The sequence below is a fragment of the Salvia miltiorrhiza genome, chromosome 7 (assembly GCF_028751815.1).
Source record: "Salvia miltiorrhiza cultivar Shanhuang (shh) chromosome 7, IMPLAD_Smil_shh, whole genome shotgun sequence".
NCBI lineage: Eukaryota > Viridiplantae > Streptophyta > Magnoliopsida > Lamiales > Lamiaceae > Salvia > Salvia miltiorrhiza.
The window spans coordinates 47974815-48000331 of record NC_080393.1 but is presented as its reverse complement, the minus strand read 5'-3'; the positions used below and the strand labels follow the sequence as shown (position 1 = coordinate 48000331).

At 46.0% G+C, this 25517-nt stretch overlaps 1 non-coding gene across 1 annotated transcript; it reads left to right on the top strand.

Moving 5' to 3' along the window:
* Positions 1–24637: 24637 nt before the first annotated feature.
* On the top strand, positions 24638–24744 carry LOC130996480 (small nucleolar RNA R71). The gene has a single exon (XR_009092650.1). It is a non-coding gene; the product is annotated as a small nucleolar RNA R71 (small nucleolar RNA).
* The last annotated feature ends 773 nt before the right edge of the window (positions 24745–25517 follow it).

Genomic DNA, 25517 nt, shown 5'->3' with positions numbered 1-25517 from the left:
ACAACTACCATCATGCATTTCATACTCAATCCACCAATCATACCAACACAGAAATCAGCATGCATAATCTTTCACCATCAAACAATGCAAGTAGACTCGACATCAAAAACAGATTAAACGGACACCAAAACAAGAAAAGCAAAAGATAAAAATAAATCCTAATCTACGAGTTCAGGGGAAAGTACTTAGTCATTTTGGTCGGAGGATCTCGCCTCCGCAGCCATCATCTCTTTGATTTCTTTAAAACAATCTGCCATCGCTTTGAATCCTTCCTCCACAGTGTCCCTCAGTGTGGCCACTTCTCCTCCCAGCATCACCAGCTCGTCCTTGATTTCTTTCAGTTCGTCCGTCAGTTTGATAATCTCGCCACTGATTGGGCGAGAAGTTCCTCGTTCCCTTGCAACCTTCGGTTCAGGTCGAACTGAGCTGCCTTCTGGTTGGACTAAACGGTGGCCTCCTCCTTCATCCATCTCAACAATCCGCCACCAGCACCAGCCTCCCCGATATCAAAGAGTCGGGTTTCTGCCACAGCTACCTCATCTGGGGTTTTCTCGTCGAAACCAGCAAGCTTCTTCGCCAAGAGGGTCACCAGTGGGCATAGGGAGAGATACTTGTTGGTATGGGTTACCCCATACTGAAATTGTAGTGCAGCGGTGAACCCAAAGTTCACCCTCTTTCTCTCCACCATGCACCAAAGCACAAAGAGCTCTTGCTGCGTGACGACGTTGGATCCCTCAATCCGGCCATAGATGTTATAGGCCAACCAACGATGGCAAATCTGCAAGGCTGGGTCGCGGAGTTCGCTGGATTTGCTAATATTCTTCACATACTTGGTCCCTGTTGAGAGTTGGGACCAGTACTGGTCAATCTGACTGCGCCACTCCGGTGGGGCCATGGTCTCGGCTTGCCTGTACTCATCATCATACACCTCCTTGTCCTCGATTACCCCCAGGTGGATGTTCAAGTCGTTGATGGACAGAGGGAACATCTTCCCCCACAATTGGAAGCGGAGGGTACCTGGTGTTTCAATCGAGTAATTTCCCTTTGGCTTGAATTCCACCGTGCTCATGAACTCCTCCGACAAGTTCTTGAATGCCAACACATTCCACTTCATAATCTTTCCCCAACCAATGCTCTTGAAATATCCCTCCACACGCTCTTTTATTCTGAAATTCTCCAACACTTCAGTCACTAGAAAATACCAAGGGGTGATCTCCCGGCTTTTTAAGACGACATACCTCTCACTGTCTCTCGGTATGACCGTTTCCGTAGTGCTGGGTTGCATTACTCCTTTGCGCTTGACGCCTTTGGGTTTTGAGGTGAGTGTGCTCGTCACCGGCTTAGCAGGGGCGATCACATCCTCTGAGTTGGAGCTTTCAACCGTCTCGGTTCTCTCTGGATCTACTTCCATTGGCTCTTCCATCTCCTTGGCCTTCCCTTTTTCGACTGCAGTGGGTTTCCGTGGCTTCTTGCTCTGTGCAGTTCTGATTCGGGTCTTACTGCCTGCCTGCGTCGGTTTGGCCTTGACTGGTAGTGGGGGTTTTGCAACATCTAGCTTTCTCTTTACTCCAGGTCTCTTGCTCTGGGGTGTTGGGATTTCCACTTCCTTCTCTTGAATTGCCTCAACTTCCTCTGCTTCATCAGCCTCCTCCTCATCCACCTTCTCTTCTTCGCTCTTCTCCTCCTCCGCTTCTTCTTGTTCTTTCTCTTCCGTATCCTCGGAAGCTGTCCTTCCTTCCTGCATGGAGGTTTCCAGAATTTGTGGTTGCGGTTGAGTTTGAACAGGTGGTGGCGCGACAGTTGATCGCGCCGGAGTTGCTTTGCTCTCTTGACCCTTCTTTGATTTCTTCACAAGAGGAGTGAGCTCGGGCTCCCCTTCTCCCGGTTGAGTTAACTCAGCGGCTGTTTTTGCTACTTCTCGCTCCTCTTGTTGAAGGACTTCGGCACGCCCTCTGTCTTCGGGCTGGATTTTTAGCAAAAGATCTTCAGTGATTTTGGTAGAAGTCTCCTCCGAAGCGCTTTGCCTTGTGGTGCGCTTTGGAGGTGGAGGTTTGGTGCCTTTCTTCTTTGGTGGTTGGGTGTTTCCGGAGCCTGCTCCTTTGGTCTTCGCCATTGTGATTTGCAGAGCTCAAGAAGATTTAGGATTTGTGCGGAAGTTTTGGATTTTGTGGGATTTTCGGAGGCGAGGTTGGTCTTTAAGAAAGGTGACCGGCAGTTATGGAAATTTAGGGTTTGAGGCGAGTGGTGATCGTGGTGTAGCAGTTTTCGGAGGTTAGGGTTTGTGGAGAAGAAAATCGTGGGTTAAGGCTTTGAATATGGTAAGTGTGACGGTTATGGCAGAAAAAGAAATTTTAAGGAAATAAAAATCATGGCCAAAATTTGAAATTCAAATTTTCTGCGGAAACCGAAGGGTTGCAGTCACATCGCCGCCTGCCCCTGACACGCTTGCGTCATTTCTCTGCGTAAGCCCTTTCCCAGACCGTTCCAATCCCTAGCTCTCCACCTACACACTTTGCAACGCAAAGTGGGCTCGGATCAACCTCTGGGCCTCTTCCAAATTATCTCGGCCCGACTTCCCTGCGAGTTAGTGCATCCAAATACAAAACAAAACAACTTAAAAGGAAAGAAAAGAAAATTCGGTATAGACCATACCGAAGTAACCACGCTGGGTTGCCTCCCAGCAAGCGCTCTTGTTTCCCGTCTTGAGCTCGACCTCCCTTCACTCTTCACTCGTACTCAGGGTCGAGAAGGTAGCATTCCTCTTTCTCCTTTTCTATTTCAGCAAGCTCGTGATAGGGCTTAAGGCGGTGCCCATTTACCACGAACGTATCAACTCCATTGTGATCATATACTTCAATGCTTCCGTTTGAAAAGATTTCTTTGATCACGAATGGTCCTGACCACTTTGATCGAAGTTTCCCAGCCATCATCTTGAAGCTTGAGTTGAAAAGTAGGACTTTTTGTCCCACCACGAACTCTTTCTTCCTGATCTTGGCATCATGGATCCTTCTGGTTCGCTCCTTATAGAGCACCGCATTATCGTAAGCCTCCAACCGAAGTTCTTCCAACTCACTCAACTGCAGCTTTCTTGTTTCTCCAGCTAAAGTCATACTGAGGTTGATCTGCTTGATCGCCCAATACGCCTTATGCTCGATTTCCACAGGCAGATGACATCTTTTTCCATAAAGTAGACGGAACGGGGACATTCCAATTGGTGTCTTGAAAGCAGTTCTGTAAGCCCATAACGCATCCCCTAGATGGTCACTCCAGTCCTTACGGTTGGGATGTACCACCTTTTCCAGGATGCTCTTGATTTCCCTATTGGAAATCTCGGCCTGCCCATTTGCTTGGGGGTGATATGCAGTGGTGACCTTGTGTGTCACCCCCATCTTCTTGGTTAGTGATCTGATAATGGCATTACAGAAGTGCGACCCATGGTCACTGATTAGAATTTTTGGTACACCATATCTCCCGAACACTTGTTCCTTCAGGAAACCTGCCACGGTATGGGCATCATTACTTGCGGTTGCCTTGGCTTCAACCCACTTTGATACGTAGTCCACTGCCACCAGAATGTATTCGTAGTTCTTTGACTTTGGGAAAGGTCCCATAAAGTCAATCCCCCATACATCGAAAACTTCGACCGGCATGATTGGAACTTGTGGCATTTCATCCTTTGCGGTAATACCTCCAGTCATCTGGCACTTCGGGCAGCTCTGTACCCATTTTCTTGTGTCCGCAAATATGGTGGGCCAGTAGAATCCACTCTCCAAAATTCTGTGGGCCGTGCGCTTTCCTCCAAAGTGTCCGCTATTTGCCGTTCCATGACACATGTCCATTATTCGGGCATGCTCATCCTCAGGTATGCATCTTCGTATGACTTGATCTGCTCCAATCTTCCAGAGATATGGGTCCTCCCAGTAATAGTAGCGGGCTTGCGCAAGTAACTTCCGTTGTTCGAACCTTGTCAATCCTGACGGCAACTCTTTGGTAATCAGATAGTTAGCTATATCCGCATACCAGGGCTCCTGCTTGGTTAGAGCATATAGTTCTTCTTCATCCTCCAGGATGCTCATGGAATAAAGTTTTTCGTCTGGAAACGTATCGGTAATGGGCATACCGTCATCCTCCTCCAGTTGCAACCTGCTCAAATGGTCTGCCACGAGGTTTGCAGCTCCTTTCTTGTCCCTTATCTCTATATTGAACTCTTGTAGTAGCAAAATCCACCTGATGAGTCGAGGTTTGGATTCCTTCTTGGCCATCAAGTACTTCAATGCGGCATGATCCGTGTAGACCACCGCCTTCGTCCCCAAAAGGTAGGAACAAAACTTCTCTATGGCAAATACCACCGCCAGGAGTTCTTTCTCAGTAGTGGTATAGCTGGACTGTGCCGGATTCAGTGTTTTGGATGCGTAATAGATCACGCAACTCTCCTTGCCTTTCTTCTGTCCCAGTACTGCTCCAACTGCGTGGTTGCTGGCATCACACATGATCTCGAACGGTAAATCCCATACTGGAGGTTGAATAATGGGAGCCGACACCAGCTTGCTTCTCAGAATCGTGAAGGCCTCCTTACAATCATCATCAAACTCAAACGGCACGTCTTGTTGGAGAAGTCTGGTCATGGGCTGGGCAATCTTGGCGAAGTCCTTGATAAATCGCCGGTAGAAGCCTGCATGGCCGAGGAATGCCCGTATGTGCTTTACGGTTGATGGGTAGGGTAATTTGGCGATGGAATCAACTTTCGCCTTGTCCACTTCAATTCCCCTTTCTGAAATCACGTGCTCGAGCACTATTCCTTCTCTCACCATAAAATGGCATTTTTTCATAATTGAGGACCAAGCTCTTCTCCACACATCTTTTCAAGACGAGTTCTAGGTGTTTTAAACATGTGTCGAAAGAGCTACCATATACGGTGAAGTCATCCATGAATACTTCAATGCAATTCTCCAATAGGTCGGAGAAGATGCTCATCATACACCGTTGAAAAGTTCCCGGTGCGTTGCAGAGTCCGAACGGCATTCTCCGGTATGCAAATGTCCCAAATACGCAGGTGAAAGTGGTTTTCTCCTGGTCCTCATGTGCCACAAAAAATTGCATGTATCCGGAGTATCCGTCTAGAAAACAGTAATAGGCGTTACCGGCCAACCTTTCCAACATCTGGTCGATAAAGGGCAGTGGGAAGTGGTCTTTCCTGGTTGCATCATTCAGCTTCCTATAATCAATGCAAACTCTCCATCCAGTTTGCAAACGGGTGGGCACAAGCTCGCCTTGATCATTCTCTACAACCTGTATCCCTGACTTCTTCGGTACGACATGGACTGGACTCACCCATTGGCTATCAGATATGGGGTAGATGATTCCCAATTCCAACAGCTTGAGAATTTCTTTCAGCACTACCCTCTTTCATGACCGGGTTCATCTTCCTTTGAGAGTCCCGAACGGGTTTGGCTCCCTCCTCAAGGTAATGTGATGCATGCACTCCGTAGGACTGATGCCTTTAATATCAGCTAAGGTCCAACCGATGGCTTCTCTGTTGTCTCGTAATACCCTGACCAATCGATCTTGCTGCACGATGGTTAGATCAGAACTGATGATAACTGGTAGTGTTTCTTCTGGTCCCAGATAAGCATATTGTAAATGCTTATGTAATTGCTTGAGCTCCAAAACAGGTGCTTTCTGGATTGAAGGTAGCAGCTTCTCGTTCTGCCCATACTGAGCCAATAACTCCAGTTTGCTTGTCTCTGCTCCTCCAGCTAGATAGACTTCCTGGATTAATTCCTTGATCTTCTGGTCTACCTCCACCTCGGCTTCTAAGGTGCTTTCTCTGAGGGAGTAGAGCTCCATGATAGCTTCCTTCATTTCATCGTCCTCCATATGCTCAGCATCCCGATCCGTTAGACCATACTGAATCACCTTCTCTGTGGTATCTCTGGAACCGAAAGTAATTCCTTGTTCTTGCACCAAGGGTTCAAATACATCGGCCATGTCCACCGTCTCCATTGCTTGTTTCCTCTTCATAGTCTCATAGATGTTGAATTCTACTTGGACTCCATCGAACTCACATGTCAATATTCCTGTTTTCATATCAAGCTTGGTTCCGGCGGTCATCATGAATGGCCTTCCCCATAGTATGGCATTCTCTCCAGTTTCAGGTCCGGTATCTAGGACATAGAAGTCTGCTGGAAAGATCAAATCCCCGACCTTGATCAGCACGTCCTCCACTACTCCTTCAGGGTAAGCGTTGGACCTATCAGCCAACTGTATGACCACACGGGTGTTCCTCATCTCGCCAATGTTCAGTCTCTTGTACACCGCCAATGGCATCACATTAATGGAGGCTCCCAGATCCATCATTGCTTTATCCATATTCGTTCCTCCTATGTTGCATGGAATGGTGAACATCCCCGGATCTTTCCGCTTAGTGGGTAGCTTCCTTTGAATCACCGCCGATACGCTTTCTCCCATCACGTACCGAACTTCTTCCTCCATTTTGACTTTTCTTGAACAAAGGTCTTTCAAGAATTTGGCATATTTTGGAATTTGCCTGATAGCATCGAGTAGAGGTATGCTCAACTCAACCTTTTGAAAACATCTTCATCATTTCACTTGCTTCCTTCTCTCTAGCTTTCTGTTTCAGGCGTCCCGGGTAAGGTGCCTCGGTTGGATTGCTACCTCCAACTTGTTCATCAGTTGGACCTTTCCCGTTCTTATTCCAGCCTCCTTGAAGCAATTCAGCCTCTGCTAGCAGTTCTTCCTCCTTTTCCTCTTCCTCTGGAAACTCGGTTAGCACCACTTGGGCATGCTCTCTGGGGTTGATTCCCATGGCTGGGAGTTTACCATCGTTCTCCTCTAGTTTGGCCACTGCCTTAGTCAAATGACTAATTTGCTGGTTAGTTTGGTTCATGCTGGCACGAATTTCATTGCGAAACTTCTCGCTCTCCTTAGCCATGCTTTCAATTGCTTCTTCCCAAGGTGCTCTCCGATGTGGAGGTTGGTAAGGAGGTTGTTGCTGATTCTGGTTGTGGTGTTGAGGTGGTCCTAACTGGTACTGTTGTTGATGCTGGTTCTGATTATACTGAGGACGTTGCACTGGTGCGCCCATATTGTTCTGCTGCTGGGGCTGACCATCTTGCTTCCACCGAAAGTTGGGGTGATCCCTCCACCCAGGATTGTAAGTATTTGCATAAGGATCGTACTTCCGTGGATTTCCATCATGTCCTCCGATGGCATTGACATCAACAATATCTTCACCAAAATTTGGACAATTTTCAGATTGGTGTCCAGTGGCATCGCAAAGGCCACACTGGCGAATCTTCTTTGGTATAGTCAAGCCCGAAAGAAGTTCCTTGAGTTCGTTCATGCTCTTCTCCATAGTTTTCTCCAGATTGGACATCCCTTCCTTCTCTTCAGCTTTCCTTGGTTTCTCCAGATTCCTTTCATGCCCTTCATCGCGTGATTCTTCTGCCATGGTGCCCAATAGTTGGAAGACTTCCAGCGGGGTTTTGCTCATCAATGATCCATTACAGGCTGCTAGTACCAGACTGCGATCGTTCCTCCGCATGCCCTTTACAAAGCTCTCCACCTGATCTTTTGGAGAGATCTGGTGATGGGGGCAATTGCTCAACATTCTCTTGAATCTCGTCCAGTATTCGTAGAAGGATTCTAGCCCATCTTGCCTGATGCTGCGGATATCCCATCGCATCCGCTCCACTCGTGCTGCTGGGAAGAATTCTTCCAAGAAGGCTTGTTGCAGTTGTGCCCATGTAGTGACACTCCTCTCGGGTAGGTCATACAGCCATCTTCTTGCATTGTCCACCAAGGTAAAAGGGAAAAGTATTAACTTGACATACTCTTGCTGCTCGTCATTTGATTGGTGCATGATTGTCATCTCAAAATCTTGGAGATGAGTATGAGAATCATCTCCTTGATATCCATTGAACTTCGGTAAGATCTGAAGCAATGATGGCTTCATGTCATACCGACGAGGTGCGAACGGATTGGCGGGTAAAGTGATTTCGTTCGGCCTCAAGTTGAGGTTAGTTGGATATGCCAACTGTCTGAGGGTCTGCTCCGGTACGGCTTCTGCATGCTCTGCTTCTTCTGCCATAGCTTCGCGTCTCGCTATCCGTGCTCCTGCGCGTAGTCGTCTTTCGGTGCGATCAATATCAGGGTCAAACACCAATGCTCTTACAGCTCTACGAGTTCCACGCATACACCAGTAGCGGAAGATGGAATGAGGAGAGAACAAAATTGCTGCGCGTCACTCCCCGGTAACGGCGCCAATTTTGGCACACACCCGTCGTGCGGTGCGGACAAAATACCTGTGTAAGCCCAGTACGGACAATACACGCTCCTACTTCTCACGACAAGGACTTAGTCTTAGCGGTAAGCGTAGGGTCGAATCCCACAGGGAGTGAGGAACCACTTTGTTCTCCTTTGACAAACTGAGGTGTCACAATTCTCAATCTGTATACGCTGCACAAGAAATAAACACGATCAATAATAACAAAGGGGTGAGGTTATTTGGTTAGGTCATAACTGTTGTTAACATTCGTTTCGGTCATAGGCACACTGATGATCCGTCTATGATCCATACAATTCCAAGGCGTGGCCCAAAGACATTGGGGCGTTTCAAGGAATTGTACTTCACATATAGGATGGTTGATCTCATTGTGGTCACTTGGTCCGAAGGTCACACAATCCCCGGTCACAAGGCAGTGCTTCACTCCCCCTTAGATAGTAGTCATACCCGTTACTCACCAAGTATGACCCTCACCAACCTTCTCTCCCGAGGTCCCCAACTCCGCACTAGAGTGACACATGCCTCCTGGACTCAACTATTTCCGGCCTTGTCGACCGACCAGTCATAGACATGCTACAGCGCCGAGATTGCTTTCCTCGTTTGATAACCATGGCTTTATGCCTCGTCACAGTTGATGGATAGTCTCTAGAGAAGCCCAAGACTGAGGACGGACAGTGTATCCCATCAATCCTTTCCCCACCTTCCGGATCTGCAACGCCTTTTGTTGACGCTGCTCAGCTACTCGGTCTTGGGCATACCGATTGTTGTATCTTGGTATACCCTGGCCTTTGCTTGACATGGGCAGCGTTTATCGAACGAGGGTCTCCCGTTAGGTCTCTACTACCCATGATATCGAACAGATCCTTCCGGAACCACGAAATTCAACCAAAAGAGCAAGTGCCTCACGAATGTTTACATGTTAACAACAATTATTTCCTTCCCTAAAACCTCACCTAAAGGACTACTCACGCATATTAAAATTCATGAATGCAAAAGAGATTAAACACATGATAGAAAGAAAGGAAATACTTGAATAGATAAAACGATACCTAGGCTTCAAGCCTTCAATCTTGTTCAAATGCTAAACACAACGGAATATGTAAAAGTACTGAAATGTAAATTGTTTTGGATGCCACACACGGCGAACTTAGTTGAATACTGAAAGTAAAAACAAGAGTTTTTTGGGTGCCAAGAACTTCTTCACGCTGCACACCGTTGATCTTTTATACTGCCGGATGGTAGAGGCCTAACCCTAGCTGCGCCGGTTCCAAATCTTCGCCGGGATCTTCTTTCCTTAATTAGCTCGATCTTTGATTGATCCTGATTGAAGATGGCGTCCAGCTGCAAGCTCAGTCAACCTTTCCCATCCCTTCGGTCCTTCTAGTCTCTTCTTCTTTCTTCCACTTGTTTCTCGAGATCTCCGAGATTGACCTTCCTTTTATGGCTCTGGCCGTCTGCTTCTTCTGGTAACGATTAGACTGACTGCTCTTATCGGTGTGGCTCATACCAGGTGGTTACTCCAGGTTCCCATGCTCCAAGTTGAATTGGAGAGGTACTTGTTGGCCGAAGCTCCATGCTGGCAAACATGATTTGGCAATCTGGGCTCCGTAATGCCCATTCTGATCGCATTTCTTCCGTTTCCGCTCTACTGATCTTCCTTCCTCCACAACTTTGTTTTCCCCCTGGACAGACCTGAACTGACACAAATAAAGGGAAAAAGAGGGCCAAATGGCCCAAAAGTCGAAGACGCATCACTGGCTAGAACACTCTGCGCGGAGCATGGAAGACCCAGAGGGTGCGACCAACTTTCGCGGCTTACGATTAAAAGAACACCCTGCACGGAGCATGGAAGACCCAAGGGGTGCAACCAACTTTCGTGGCTTACGGTTAAGAGAACACACTGCACGGAGCATGGAAGACTCGGGGGTGCAACCAACTTTCGTGGCTTACGGTTAAGAGAGCACCCTGCACGGAGCATGGAAGACCCGGGGGGTGCAACCAACTTTCGTGGCTTACAGTTAAGAGAGCACCCTGCACGGAGCATGGAAGACCCGGGGGGTACAACCAACTTTCGTGGCTTACGGTTAAGAGAACACCCTGCACGGAGCATGGAAGACCCGGGGGGTGCAACCAACTTTCGTGGCTTACGGTTAAGAGAGCACCCTGCACGGAGCATGGAAGACCCGGGGGGTGCAACCAACTTTCGTGGCTTACGGTTAAGAGAACACCCTGCACGGAGCATGGAAGACCCGGGGGGTGAAACCAACTTTCGTGGCTTACGGTTAAATAGTAACCCTCTGCGCGGAGCATGGAAGACCCTGGGGGTGCAACCAACTTTCGCGGCTTACGATTAAAGTGATTCCTCTGATCCGCCTTTGATGTTTGCTTTTCCCTCGAGTTGCTAAGTAGTAATTTGAATTTGTTTTTCCCTTTTTTCCCTTAGCTTGCTTAGCAGCCATTGGTATTGAATTTGTGAATTGTGGGTATATACCCTACTCCCCCCTCTGGTGATATGTGCAATGCTCTGCATGAACATGTTAAGTAAAAATATGCAACTTGGAAAGCAATAAATTAAAGTAAATGAGTCAACATCAGGGAATTCCCTAGAACCACGTATCCGATTTTATTGATATCATGGCCCCGAACCTCGTTAAAAACCCCTGTGGGGAAAAAGAGTATTCGGTCTACAATTTGTTCTGTCATCAATAACATTATACATAGAACTTTTTCAAGGTGTTGATATTCCATGGTCTGGGGAGAGCTCTGCCGTCTGGATCCGACAATGTGTACGCTCCACCGCCCAGAACCTCGGTGATGATGAAGGGACCATCCCAATTAGGTTCGAACTTTCCCACTGGCTTCAATGCGTCGGCCCTTTTGAGGACTAAATCGCCCTTAGTTAGCTTCCTTGCTCTGACCCTCTTGTCGTATCCCGCTTTGATGATGCTTTTATACTTCGCTGCTCTGACTTTGGCTTCATCCGTCTGTGCTTCCACCAGGTCGAGCTCTGCTCTGCGGAGTTCCGAGTTTTGCTCTGTGTTGTAAGTTGTAATGCGATATGACTCCAATCTGGCCTCTGCTGGTATTACTGCATTGGATCCATATACCAGGGTAAAAGGCGCCTCTCCGGTTGCTGTCTTTGGACTAGTTCGGTAGGCCCACAGGACAGTGTCCAACTCCTCGACCCACTTTCCTTTGCTCTGGTTCAGCCGCTTCTTGATTCCCTCGCAGATTGATCTGTTTGCCAACTCCACTTGTCCATTTGCTTGCGGATGAGCCACGGACACGAAACGTTGGGTGATGTTCATTCGGTCACAAAAATCAGCAATCCTCTGCCCTGTGAATTGAGTTCCGTTGTCTGAGACGATGATTCTGGGGACTCCATATCGGCAACATATGTTTCGCCAGATAAATCGCTCCACTGTGACCTCGTCGATCTTTGCAACAGCCTCAGCTTCCACCCACTTCGAAAAGTAGTCCACTGCTATAATGAGAAAGCACTTGCCCCCGGGTGCTGTAGGCAACTTCCCAACGATGTCTATGCCCCATATATCGAATGGGCACGCAGCGTACATGACTCCCATGGTCTCTCCTCGGACATTGATTCTTCCGGCGTGTCTCTGACAAGCTTCGCATTTGCGGACGAATTCTCTGGCATCTTTGTTGATGTTTGGCCAATAAAACCCTACCCGAATGATTTTTTGTACAAGATCCCTGAATCCCGTGTGCTCGCCACAACAACCTGCATGAATTTCTTTTAGAGCAAAATTAACTTGCTCGGGAGATAAGCATTTTAACAAGGGGTGGGTAAAAGATCGCTTATATAGTTGATCATTGATCAAACAATAATTCTCGTATCTGGCCCTCTGATTAGATTCTTTATTCAGTCGTTCCCCTGTCTTGATGAAGTGTATAATTGGGGCCCGCCAATCATCCCAATTTTCTACTGAGAAGACCTGTGAAGTCCCCATATGTCTGGTAACACAGAGCAACGTGATCTCGTCGTTCCATATTTGTTCCACTGCGCTAGCCATTCGCGCTAGTAAGTCTGCCTTTGTATTCTCTTCCCGGGAAATTTGTTCGATTTTGAACTCCATGAACTTTTGCTTTAATTCATTGATCTTGCAGTGGTATGCCTTCATCCTATGTTCTTTGATATCATAACCTCCAGAAAATTGTTGGGCCACCAACTGGGAATCAGTTCTGATGATGACACACTCTGCCCGTAGTTCTGACAAAATGTGCGCTCTTCTGATCACAACCTCATACACAGCCTCGTTGTTGGACATTTTGCAAGTAAATTTTATGGCGAATTGATATACCTCCGAGCTCGGGGATACTATGTACACCCCGATTCCACATCCCTCCTTTGTGACTGACCCATCCACAAAAGCTATCCAGAACTCTTGTACCGGGCGGTGAGTAGTTTCCTGAATGAAGTCCGCAAGGGCCTGCGCCTTAATAGCCATCCTTGGCTCATATTCCACGTCGTACTCCCCCAATTCCACAGCCCACTTCACCATTCTTCCCGACAAATCCGGCCGCCCCAACACCTGCCTAAATGGTAAGGCAATTCGCACCACTACCCGATGTGATAAGAAGTAAGGCCTCAGCTTCCGAGCTGTGACCATGACTGCCAGAGCAGCCTTTTCAATTTCTGAGTAATTTAGTTCGGGGCCCTGAATGATCCTGCTGACAAAGTAGATTGGCCTCTGATGACTCCCCTCTTCTCTGATAAGCACCGAGCTGACTGATTCTTCTCCCACTGCTATATACAAATACAAGACCTCTCCTGGTACCGGTTTGGTCAGAGTTGGGAGCTCCGCCAGGTACGCTTTAAGATCATCAAATGTTGTTCGACATTCCGCCGTCCATTGAAATTTAGTCCCCTTCCTCAGAATTTTAAAGAATGGTAAGCTTCTCTCTGCTGACCGTGAGATGAACCTGCTCAGAGCAGTGATATGCCCATTCAGTGTCTGTACTTCTTTGATCCCTGTGGGTGGTGTCATATCCGTGATGGCCTTGACCTTATCTGTGTTGACTTCGATTCCCGCCGGAGTAACTTTGTATCCCAAGAATTTTCCCGTGGTGACCCCAAAGGTACACTTCGCCGGGTTGAGCATGAGTCGATGATTTCTGATCACCGTGAAAACCTCTTCCAGGTCGGAGACATGGACCTCCGTTCTGACGCTGCGTACTAGCATTTCATCAACATACACCGATATATTTTTTGAAAGTTGTTCTCTGAAAATCTTTTCCATCATCCGCTGGTAGGTGGCTCCCGCATTTTTCAACCCAAATGGCATGCTCCTCCAGCCGTAAACCCCGCAGCAGACGGCGAAGGCCATTTTAGCAATGTCCCCTCTGTTCATTTTCACTTGATGATATCATTGGTACGCATCCATCATTGATAGTAAGGCACAACCTGAGGTGGAGTCCACAAGTTGATCAATCCTCGGCAAAGGGTAGTGGTCCTTGGGGCAGGCGGCATTTAAATCCCTGTAGTCCACGCACATACGCCAGGTGTTTATTTTCTTTGCCACCATCACGGCGTTCGATATCCACTTTGGATATTGTACCTCTTCGATATGCCCGCGTCCAGCAGCCTTTGGACTTGTTCCCTGATCGCAACATCTTTCTCGGCACCAAAATGCCTTGTTCTTTGCTTCACCGGTTTGACCTTAGGATCCACGTTAAGGCAATGTTCCGCCAACCCTCTGTTTATTTCCTTCAGATCGGTCGTGCTGAAGGCGAATACGTCCGCATTTCTCCTAAGGCAGCTGATTAGCTCCTCTCTGGTTTGGTCGTTCATGGAAGACCCAATCTTGGTCTGGAAGCCCTCTCGCCCGGGAAATAATTCTATCATATTACACACATCGCTGGTGAAGACTAGAGCGGATTTCTATGTACTATTGATCACTAAATTATTAGCAACAAATTACCGCAACTAACACGGTGCAATTGTAGCACATATAACAAGTAACCGAGTATCGTATCCACAGGGACTATTATAACAAATCACTCTAAGTAATCCTAATTAAACTCTAGTAATATTCAGGCAAACGAAAGAAGGAAGGTTTAAGTAACTCAAACTAAAACGCAAATAGCAGTAATTAAAAGATCGTAGGAAAAATCAAATATAAAAGACAACTGATCCTAGGGTAGTAAATTCATCAACTAAATCTACGCAATTAATCCATTAATCCTATGTACCAATTTAATCCAGTTATGATGAGAGATCACTTAATTAATCAATCACTCTCGCTAGAGCAGCAACGATCGTAGATTAGTAAATTCTCTATCTCCGCTAGGTCTCAAGAAAATCTACCAACTCCCAATAGCTCTTAAGAATAACTCCCTATGATCCACCTATCTCCGCTAGGTCTCAAGGTTAAAATCATATCATACATTCCTGAATCCGCTAAACAGTTATCTCCGCTAGGTCTCAAACCAAATAGCTAAACATGCAAACTATTGGCCAAATAATTCACAAGAAAATAAGCACCAGGAATTATGAATCATAAACTGGAAGGCACAAAGGTATTAACAAATAAATCACATAAATTCAATCAACTATTTACAAACCCTAGAATCAGCTAAAGGAAACTAGCCAGACATACTGAAATAAAACTTAAACATAATTAAAAAGAAAGCAATTGTAAAAACTGAATTAAATAAAAACCGAATAAAAACTGAAGTAGCGGCTTGAATCTTCAATCTGGATCCAAGCCTTAAAAACTAGAAAGCAATAAATTTCTAAAGCTAAAAATTAAAGTATGAATGCTAGGGTTCTCGTGTGTGTGTTTTTCAATAGGTCAAAAGAGGACCTATATATAGTTTTTAGATTTCCTTCGGATCAACATGGAAGTTGCCATGCAAAATAGAATTCTAAAGGTAATAGAATCGTGTGAAATAAGGCAACTCTCCAGCTGGACACGCTTTCCGGAACATACTCCCACTCTTGCCAACTTCGCGTCTCTCGCCAGAGGAATGGATGTCACCCGGGAAACGAGTCACGCCCGAGAAATGACGAATTCTCTGCTATCGCCAGAGAAATGGTATCGCCAGAGGAATGGGTGATTTCTCTGGTACTACGTCAGCGGAATGGGTCGCCAGCGGAATGTCTTCCGCTCTGGCGCTTTTCTTCCCTCTGGCATTGGGGACTTGACTTCTCTGGCAGCGGGGACTCGATCCCTCTGGCCTCGACTCCTCTGCTCTGACTATCACCAGAGAAATGGCGACTCCTCTGGCGCCTTATGATTCCTCTGGCGTTTCCGCGCTCGCTTCGATTCCTCTGGCGTTCGCGGATTTCGCTGCACTGAACTTTGATTTCTCTGACGCCAAAGGAATGGTGATTTCTCTGCTCTGGAGATGTCGGTTCCTCTGCTCTGGAGACCAGAACAACTAGAAAGCGCCAAATTCATCCAAAATTCTCCAAAATTGCATTCTTCCGTCTCGAAAGCCTAAATCTCCTGCAAAGCATAGAATACACTATAAAACGCACCAATTTCCAGAAGATTATCTTAAAATACGCACATACAAACCCTTAAAATAGAGTAAATTAAGCATAAATCAACTCCCCCACACTTAGCCTTTTGCTTGTCCTCAAGCAAAATCTATATGAATCCTAGGATGAGATTGATTTCAACAATGTAAATTTCCATCCATACATTCACAGCGTCAATTCAAAATTTTGCCTTCAACACACATCTCTCGATCATGCAAGTAACGCAAAGTTTAAGAAGCAACAAAAGAGTAATGCAAGTAATTCGATCAGACCCAATTCTCCGCTAGAAGTGAATTCCCTAATGTGATCGCCTTTATAATCAATATCACCAATTTCCACACTTTGTGTGCTTGAGATTTCGACAGTTAAGCCATAATTCATGAAATAAAATCATTTGGATGTAATCCAAAGTCTTTTCACATGGTTTCTCATGCTCATAGTTGGACTAGAGGAGCAGAGACTCAGAGCTATCACGTTTTCAGAACAGGCCAGATGTTTCAGAGCTGGCAATTTTTTATTTTTATTTTTTGAAGTTGGCAATTCGTCCAATCATTTTCACAGATAAGATACGATCGTAGGCAATCACAATGACAACACTCCTTCTAGCATCTACCGGACAAATCATGTTTTACTAACTTACAAAAGTGTTGCTACAAAACTCATAATTCTTTGCACAAACAAGAAACATATATCAAAAGTAAAACAAGAATATCCTCCATTCATTCACAAACCCAAAATGCACATTGAAAACCATCTTCTCTTCCACAAATTCATAAAAATTAGCCAGATTCGAGACCAAAAACTAAGCATAGAAAAATCAATTTCGCCCAATTTTGAAAAATATAAGTTCCAAAACACCCCCCACACTTAAAGTATGCCATGTCCTCAGGGCACAAAAGAATTAACAAAAATAGTTGAGAAAACGTCCCTGATTATCGGCATTGAAAAACAGAAGCATCGTGAGAGGTGGTGAAAAGGTGGGTTTGCGGTCTTTTTCAGATGGGAGAGTGGCGCGCTGGAACATGAAGCGTGGAAACTTAAGCGTGGAAATGTGCAGCGAAAAGAGTGGCTGCGCTGGATCATGAAGACCACCAGAAATCTGGCAGAGAAACACCTGCCCTAAACTAAACAAAGAAACTAAGAGAAACAAAACGAAACAGAAAGAAAGGAAAACAAAACAAAGAAAAACAATTGGGTTACCTCCCAACAAGTGCTTAATTTAACGTCTAGAGCTCGACGATACCTCCAACTCATGGGTCATTGAATTTGACAACTTCAAGACCACGATCCATGTTTGGCTTGAAGTATGGTTTGAGACGATGACCGTTGACAGTGAAGATAGTGCCATCAGCGGCAAACAACTCATACGTCCCATTCCAATTGCTCTTATGCACCACATATGGCCCTGTCCATCTTGATTGCAGCTTACCAGGAAACAAACGTAATTTTGAATTGTATAAAAGTACCTCATCTCCTGGCTTGATTTCCTTGGTGCGGATGCTCAAATCATGGAATTTCTTGGCCCTCTCTTTGTAGATGCGGGAACTCTCATAGGCTTCATTCCTCCATTCATCTAACTCCGTCAATAGATCTCGCCTTGTGTGACCGGCCTCCTTGAACTCCAAATTGATTCTCCTCGTCGCCCAATATGCCTTATGCTCAATCTCAACAGGTAAATGACATGACTTGCCAAAGACAAGTTGATAGGGAGACATACCAATTGGAGTTTTGTAAGCAGTGCGATACGCCCAAAGAGCATCATCTAGGTGCTTCGCCCAATCCTTCTTATTGGCGACACTCTTCTCCAAAATCTGCTTGATCTCTCGATTCGCTAACTCTGCCTGCCCATTAGCTTGAGGATGATATGGAGTCGTCACCTTGTGCTTTACTCCATACTTTGCCAACACGCTTGCTAGTAACTTGTTGTTGAAGTGCGACCCCCATCACTAAGCAACGCTCTCGGTGCTCCGAACCGAGTTAAAATATTCTTTTGCAAGAATTTAATGACTACATTGGAATCATTGGTGGAAGTTGGGATCGCCTCCACCCATCGAGACACATACTCCACAGCAAGCAATATGTAGGAAAAACCGCAAGAAGCAGGGAAAGGACCCATGAAGTCAATTCCCCACACATCAAACAGCTCCACCTCAACAATGATGTTCTGTGGCATCTCATCCCTCTTTGTAATGTTGCCCATGCGCTGGCATCGATCGCAAGACTTCACAAAGGCATGGCAGTCTGCGAAAATTGAAGGCCAATAAAAACCGCTATGATTTATCTTCATGGCAGTGCGGTTGGCAGCAAAGTGGCCTCCACTAGGCGAGCTATGGCACTCCTCAATGATCTTCGGCCATTCATGCTCCCTAACACATCGTCGAATAAAGCCATCGGCGCACCTCCGATATAGGTAAGGATCCTCCCAATAATAAAACTTGACATCATGTAGGAACTTATTCTTTTGATAGTGTGATAACTCCTCGGGAAGAGCTCCAATAACCAAGTAATTGCTATACTCTGCATACCAAGGATCCTTAAATAACAGAACCCATATCTGCTCATCGGGGAAAAACTCATTGATGGCCTTCTTCGGATCATCTCCTTCGATCGGATTCTCCAATCTAGACAAGTGATCGGCTACCACATTCTCACACCCCTTTCGATCACGAATCTCCATATCAAATTCTTGAAGCAACAAGATCCATCGAATCAAGCGGGGCTTGGAGTCCTTCTTTGTGAACAAGTAGCGGATGGCGGCTTGATCAGTGTAGACAATTGAATGAGTTCCAATCAAATAAGAACGGAACTTATCAAAAGCATACACCACAGCTAGCAGCTCCTTCTCCGTGGTGGTGTAATTCCTCTGAGCAGAATCCAAAGTTTTACTAGTATAGTAAATTACCTTGAATAACTTATCTCTCTTTTGTCCCAACACAGCTCCCACGGCCCAATCGCTAGCATCGCACATCAATTCAAACGGAGCACTCCAATCCGGCGTGATCAACACTGGTGTAGAAATCAGCGCGGCTTTCAACTTCTCAAATGAGACGCGGCATTCCTCGGTGAAGACAAACTTCACATCCTTCTCTAGTAAAGCACAAAGTGGCTTGGACAGCTTGGAGAAGTCTTTGATGAAGCGTCTATAAAATCCTGCATGCCCAAGAAAACTCCGCACTGATTTCACAGAAGTAGGCGGCGGCAACTTTTCAATGGCCACAATCTTAGCACGATCCACCTCCAATCCTTGGGCAGAGACCCTATGCCCTAATACAATGCCCTCACGAACCATGAAGTGACACTTTTCCCAATTGAGCACGAGTGCTGTTTCTTCACATCGCTGCAACATTTGAGCTAGATTGTCCAAGCAATTATCAAAAGAAGATCCAAAGACAGAGAAATCATCCATGAATACCTCCATGATATTTTCAATCAACCCATGGAAAATCGCCATCATGCAGCGCTGGAAAGTGGCAGGAGCATTGCAAAGACCAAAAGAAATTCTCCTAAGAGCAAAGATGCCATAGGGACAAGTAAACGCGGTCTTATGCTGATCCTCCGGGGCTATCATGATTTGATTGTAGCCCGAGTACCCATCCAAGAAACAATAGTACTCATACCCTGCCAAACGGTCAAGCATCTGATCAATAAACGGTAAAGGGAAGTGATCCTTTCGTGTGGCTGCATTCAATGCTCGGTAATCAATGCACACGCGCCATCCTGTGACCAGCCTCGTAGCTATGAGCTCATCTTTTTCATCTTTAACTACTGTCATGCCTCCCTTCTTGGAGACAACTTGAGTGGGACTCACCCACTCACTATCAGAAATGGCATAGATAATGCCGGCATCCAACCACTTCAGCACCTCCTTTCTCACCACTTCTTGCATAGCTGGATTCAAACGTCTCTGCGGCTGCACCTTAGGTTTGTATTCCTGCTCCAATAGAATACGATGCATGCAAATAGAAGGACTAATTCCTTTGATGTCAGAAATAGACCATCCTATAGCAGACTTGTATTTCCTCAAAACTCGCATCAACTTTTCCAACTCCAACGGAGATAGATAGGCAGACACAATAACAGGAAAAGTTTCATTTTCACCCAAAAATTGGTACTTCAAGTGCTCTGGAAGTTGTTTCAGCTCAATTTTGGGTGCGGCCGCTGGCCCGGCTGATCCCTCTGGCCTTCTTGATTCCTCTGACCTGACTGATTCCTTTGGCCCGGCGGATTCCTCTGGCCCAGGCTGATCTTTCTGGCGCAGAGAATTCTTGTTCCACCAACTTTCTTTCCCCATCCACAGGTTTGCGAATATCCATGTAAGGCACAGGATCGATGGGATGTCTCTCTACGGCCTCCAGCTCTGCAATATAATCTAAGATCTCATCACACACCTCGTCTAGATTGGAATAAGGGTATAATGACTGTGTGATGCATTCCTCCAAAGGATCCTTCACGGCTGCAGGGAAATCTACTACAGACTCAATTGAGTTACAATCCTCGATTTGTGGTTCAGCTGGCTTCTTCATTGCATCATAGATGGATAACGTCATTTTTTCATCGTTGACGCGGAAAGTAAGATCTCCCTCTTGAACGTCTATCAACGCACGTCCCGTAGCCAGAAACGGACGTCCTAATATTAATGGAGTATTTTTGTCTTCCGGCATGTCCAAGACTACGAAATCTGCAGGAAAAATAAACTGCTCCACCTGCACTAGAACATCCTCCACAACGCCCTTGGGATATGTCATGGAACGATCTGCCATCTGCAATGCAATAGAGGTAGGCTTGATATCTCCAATCTCCAATCGGTTGAAAATAGAGAGAGGCATCAGATTGATGCTTGCCCCTAAGTCACAAAGAACACGGGAGAAGTTCTGCCCTCCAATCACACAAGCGATAGTGAAGCTCCCTGGATCCTTTTACTTCAATGGTAACTTCCTTTGTAGCACTGCACTGCATTCCTCTGAAAGATTAATCGTCTCATATTTCCCCAATTTTCTCTTGTTGGAAACTGCATCCTTGAGGAACTTGGCATAGCCTGGCATATCTCTCAAAGCATCAAGTAGAGGAATGTTGATGTGAAGCTTTGAAAACATCTCCATGAACTTGGTCAACTTCTGATCCATCTTTGGCTTTGCCAGGCTATTCGGGAAGGGTGCTACAGGCTTGTACTCTGGCATGGGAAACGTAGGAGTAGGGATAGGCTCCTTAACAGCTGAAGAGCTCGAATCCTTCTTAGGGGGAGGCGTCTGTTTCTCTGCAAGCTCCTCCAAGTCATCATTGTCGTCCTCCACTACCTTGCCTTTTCCCTTGTCGTTCTGCGGCTCTGCAGAGGAATGGCGATTCCTCTGCCCTGTATGATCCAGCTGCTCATCAGAGGAATTGTGATTCCTCTGCTCTTTATGATTTTCGTATTGAGTTCCACTCCTTAGATGAATTGCATTACACTGATTTTTAGGATTAATTTCAGTATTGCTAGGAAAGTGGCCCGGCTTGTGCTGTGTAGCTGCTTGGTTAGCCATCTGACCAACTTGATTTTCTAACATCTGCACCTGCTTAGAAAGTGCTGACACATTTTGCTCCATGTTGAACATTTTGGTTCCCAAGTTTGCCGAGTTTGTCTCCATCCCGGTGACCTTCACCAATACTTGATTCATCATTTCCTCCATTGAATCTTTCTTTGGCTCATTGATGACTCCCCCACTAGAAACAGAAAATCCAGGTGGAGGCTGTGTTGGATTTGTATACTGAAAGCAAGAACGTTTTATGCTTGTATACAATGTTTCCTAAGTTCACTATCTAATCTCCTATCTGATTGTGTTCATGATTGCATATGTATGTTCTTTATCTCTATATAAGTAGATTATATGGTGTGTTGTAGATCACAGAAGACCATATAATTGGAATAACCTTAAGAGAGATAATATGATCACAGCCGAAATAACTCTAGGACAAGTTATTGGTTTAGGCTGCAGTATAGATGGAAGTAGTTTGTCTTGGCTACTTGTCTATATTGGTACGTCATTACGTATTGATAGGACCACAGTTGAGATGTATTCTTCTATCTGACTTAACTGAAGAATCAAGATCTCGGTGACTTATAAATCTTAATACTAATAAGTATTCAGATATATATATTAATTCGTATATCACTTTGACTTACTATGGGTGAAAGTTATATACTAACTCGAGTACTCTGTATCTTGGGTGATAGCGGTTAATATATGATATTTGATTATCTGTATTAGTACCCGTATCCGGTATAGGATAATGACATCCCCTTAAGGAGCTCAATAAGGTTTATTGCGCTAAACCCTGCAGGTTGATTAAGTTCAGGCGCAATAATAAAGTTTGAGTGGTACTGCTTAAGGATTTATAAAGAGATTAATTAATTTAAGCTGTCAGAGCTCTAATTAATTAATGGATGTCGGATATTTTAAATACGGAGATTTAATAAGTCTAAATACAAGCCCCCGACTCATCACCAGCAATAAAGGGGTAAGTCAGTATCGGTTCTCTAGTGGAATGAACTGATATTTATAAATTAATTATGGTCTGGGCTGACCATAGATAAATTAATTTATTTGAGGCCCATCTTTATTCCTTGTATCTGGTCCCTGGACTGGCCCAATGTCTCCTAGCCCTAGAAGGAGAGAAAAACGCCTCCTACACTAATTCTGTGCCCACACGTATTTAATTTTAATTAAATACAGCTGTCAGCTCTCAGGAAAACACACTGATAAAATATTAAGGTTTTGAGAACTGTGGGGCGCAGGGAAGAAAAACGTGTGGGGCTTATTTCTCTCTTGGGACTTTCATAGATCGTTGTCCATCCAACGGTGAAAGCTGAGCGGGATACAGTCGAGAAGATCAGAGCTGGAGTCAGATTTTCGCAGGAAACCAAGTTCTGGCAGTCTCCGTAAAACGGCCATAACTTCCTCCACAGAACTCCGATTCAGACGAATCAGGCGGCCACGGAAAGCTCTCTCGAAGACGAAGAAGTCGTATTTCTGCACAAAATACGATTGGAGGACGTTTGAGGGGTCAAACGGAGCGTTGAAGTTGGCTGACCTGTTCAGCGACAGATTGACGAATTCTTAGGAATTCTTCAGGTATTTCTGAACTCCAACGTGCAGCTGTTAAATTCATAGGAGCATGTTAGGATTAATCGTTGTATGATAAATTAATAATAACCAAGAAACGATCATCGGGCAAAGCGGAACGTTAATTCAGTTTAATATTCCTTCAATTGGTATCAGAGCCCAGGATTAATTTCTTGGCTCTATTATTAATTTATGTACGATTAATAATGTGCATTGTTTTTACTGCTGTTGTTCTTCGTGGTTCGTTGATTCGTGGGATACGTCGTTTGACGTTGTAATTGTTTTTCACCACGAGAAGATCCGTGGTTAGATTAGGTTTTCAATTTGTTTTTGTTTTTCCTTTGTAATCTGTAAAAACTGAGAAACAAGACGAAGATGAAAACGATTCAACGACGAAGAACGGTGTAAGGAGGACGTCACGGGCACGGTGCGGCACGGGCTGCCGGCGCCGAGGGCCGCGCGCGCACGGGCGCTTCGGCACCGTGTGCTGCGCGTGCCTGGTCAGGCTGCCACGCTGCCGCGTGCTGCTGTCACCGAGGCTGCCGGATTATGGCGAGGCGAGGATGACCGAGAGCGAGGGGCAGCGCGCGCGCGGGTGCGTGCACACCGCGCGCAGCGCGCCCAGGCAGACGACCGCGCGGCCGCTGCTACTCTCTGGTCTGGACACGCGCTGATGGCGAGGCGGGCTCGGCTAGGGCTGGGCGAGCGGCTGGAAGCAACCGGCAGGGGTGGTGCGCGCCCGGGGCCACGCCTGCGCGCTCTGCGCGCTGCGTGCCCTGCGGGCGGCACACTGCCGCTGCTGCCGTTGCTGTTGTCGTCCGCTGGAGCTGCTGCCGCCGAGATCGCCGAGGACCTGTTGCTGCTGGAGGCTGCCGACGGGGTGCTGGTGGCTGCGCGCGCCTGCTGCCGCTGTGTGCTGCTACTGCCGGAAGCACCGAGGGTCGGACCTGCTGCTGTGCGCGAGGACTGCCGAGGCTGCCGAGCCGAGGCGGCTGCCACCACACCGGGGCTGCTGCTGCCGCGCGGGTTTGGCTGCCGTCGAGGCTAGGAGGCGGCGGTTCCTAGGGTTCCAAACCCTAGGTGGTGCAGCTCAAACCCTAGGGGGCCCAAACCCTAAATTCCGACGATGGGCTTGAAGTTTTCGGGCTGCGTTTTAGTTTTGGGCCTGTTTTTCTTTCTTATTTTGTAATAGAATAGATGTTGGGATTCCACGAATGGGTCACGAAGAACTTTATTCTTTTAATTTTGTTCTTTGCATGTCGTGGTGTTTATCCCTTATGCTCTATGCATGCTTTTTTTTTTTTTTTGGGATTCCTATTATTTGGATGATACGGTGGATTGCCGCCCTGATGTCCTTGATAGTTTGATCTATTGAATTGGTACTGCCGCTGGACATAATTAGCGTCTTCCAGCTGTGACACATCAGGTAAACTCGGCTGCTGAGGAATTTTAGCTAGTAGTGTCTTTCTCTCCAACTCATACTGCTTTTGAAGAGCTTCATATTTCTCCTTAAAATCATCTCTCTCCTCATTCGCAGCTGCAATTCTTCTCGTGGAATTTCTGTCATTCGGCCATTGGTAACTGTTGGAGGCCATCTCTTCTATCACACGATATGCCTCCTTAGTATTTCTATGGAGAAGACATCCACCTGCAGTGGCATCCACCATACTTTTTGTCAGACCAGTCAAACCATTATAAAAGTGAATGATTTGCTGATCCTCTGTGAAACCATGTTGTGGGCATTTCCTGAGCAGCTCACGAAATCTTTCCCAGGCATCATGAATGGTCTCATCTCCTAACTGGGAAAAGTGAGAAATCTCTGCAATGATTTTCTGAGCTTTAGAAGCAGGGAAATATTTTGCCAGGAAAGCTCTACACAAATCCTCCCATCCAGTAATAGCGCCTCTGTCCAAGCTCTTGAACCACTCCTTTGCTCTGTCTCTGAGAGAGAATCCAAACATCTTCATTCTGATGGCATCTGGTGGTACTCCATTCTGCTTAATAGTGTCGCAGATATCCAGAAACTGAGTGATGTGAACATGTGGATTTTCATCAACCATTCCACTGAACTGTTCAGCTTGCACCATGTTTATCAATCCCGGCTTCAGCTCGAACGTGTTAGCCTGCACAGTTGGTCCCCAGCTGCCTCCTTGAAATTGATCAACCCGAGGCTGATACATGTGATTCAGTGGTGGCTCTGGTGGAGGAGTTCGGTTGCGCTCTCTCTCTTCGTCTAGCTGCCTCTGAAGGTGTGTCACGGCTCGCACAAGAGTTTCAAGGTCCATGTTATTCTGTTGCTCTGCCATTACTTGCTTCTTTTTGTCGCGGTTGTCTCTTTTGTACTGCTTTTCGATTTCCAAGTTCAAAGGTACTAGATGTTCCTTTCATTTGGATCTCGTGATCATACACGCCTGAGACAACAAACAAAAACAGAAATTTAAAAACTAAAAATAAAATAAAATAAAAACTTATAATGCCTGAACTAATGCTTAAGTCTAATCAGAAATATTAAAGTAAATTCTAAATAGTCCCCGGCAACGGCGCCAAAAAGTTGATCACTAAATTATTAGCAACAAATTACCGCAACTAACACGGTGTAATTGTA